The sequence below is a fragment of the Corapipo altera genome, unplaced genomic scaffold (genome assembly GCF_003945725.1).
Source record: "Corapipo altera isolate COAL_440 unplaced genomic scaffold, ASM394572v1 56614, whole genome shotgun sequence".
Lineage (NCBI taxonomy): Eukaryota > Metazoa > Chordata > Aves > Passeriformes > Pipridae > Corapipo > Corapipo altera.
Window position 1 is genome coordinate 1 of NW_020892667.1, and position 1,158 is coordinate 1,158.

At 37.1% G+C, this 1,158-nt stretch overlaps 1 long non-coding RNA gene across 1 annotated transcript; it reads right to left on the reverse strand.

The window, feature by feature from the left end:
• Positions 1-300: 300 nt before the first annotated feature.
• LOC113942664 lies at positions 301-726 on the reverse strand. The gene is made up of 2 exons (XR_003525997.1): positions 553-726; positions 301-441 (listed from the first exon to the last, which is right to left on the reverse strand). It is a non-coding gene; the product is annotated as an uncharacterized LOC113942664 (long non-coding RNA).
• Between the last annotated feature and the right edge of the window lie 432 nt (positions 727-1,158).

A 1,158-nucleotide genomic window follows, 5' to 3' on the forward strand; every position in this document is an offset into this window, starting at 1 on the left:
TATTTTAATAATTAATTTCAATTTTTATATTCCTAGGTTTTAAATTTTTATATTTTTACATTTTATATTTTATATTTTTATATTTATTTTTATTTTTTTTATTATTTTTTATTATTTTATTTTTTCGTTTTGGTTTTATTTTTTTATTTTTTAATTCAGTTGAAAAAATTTGAAACCGCAATGAAAAAAATCGACATTTAATGAATTAAATTAATTAAATAAAATTAAAAAGTTTAATAATCACATAATACAATTTAATATTTATATAATTTTTAACATTTCCTGGATTTTGATCATTTTTATTTCCATTATTATTCTAAGAGGGGGCGGAGCCAGACACGCCCCCTCGTCCCTGATTGGTCCTTATTGAGGGGCGGGGTTGCCGGTGGGCGTGGCTTCTCCAGGCCCCGCCCCCAGGGCCGTCTGGTAAATCACCACGGGCTGGAGGAAAAGGGGGCGTGGTCAGAACCAGGCCACGCCCCCAAAGAAACCACACCCTTTCCCCTCCTTTAGCCCCGCCCCTTTTTAGGCCACGCCCCCCTCGTCACTCACTGGCTGGATCCGTTTGGGGCGGGCCCTGCTGGCGGCGATCGCACCAATCACGGAGAGCCCCGCCCCCGCCGCCGATGACGTCATCAGGAGCACGTGGGTGCCCAGAAGGACCCGCTGGGGGGGGGAGGGAAGGAAAGTCACCCAAAATTGGGGCAAAAATGGGGCAAAAATGGGGCAAAAATGAGGAAAAATTGAGGTAAAAATGAGTAAAAATGGAGATAAAAATGAGGCAAAATTGAGGTAAAAATGGAGCTAAAAATGAGGCAAAATTGACCCAAAATTGAGCAAAAATTGAGGTAAAAATGAGAAAAAATGGAGATAAAAATGAGTCAAAAATGATACAAAATTGAGGTAAAAATTGAGGTAAAAATGAGGCAAAATTGACCCAAAATTGGGGCAAAAATGGGTCAAAATTGAGGAAAAAATGAGTAAAAATGGAGATAAAAACGAGGCAAAATTAAGGTAAAATTGAGGTAAAAATGGAGCTAAATATTGGTAAAAATGGAGATAAAAATGAGTCAAAAATGAGCCAAAATTGAGGTAAAAATTGAGCCAAAAATGACCCAAAATTGAGTTAAAAATTGAGTAAAAAATGAGTCAAAATTG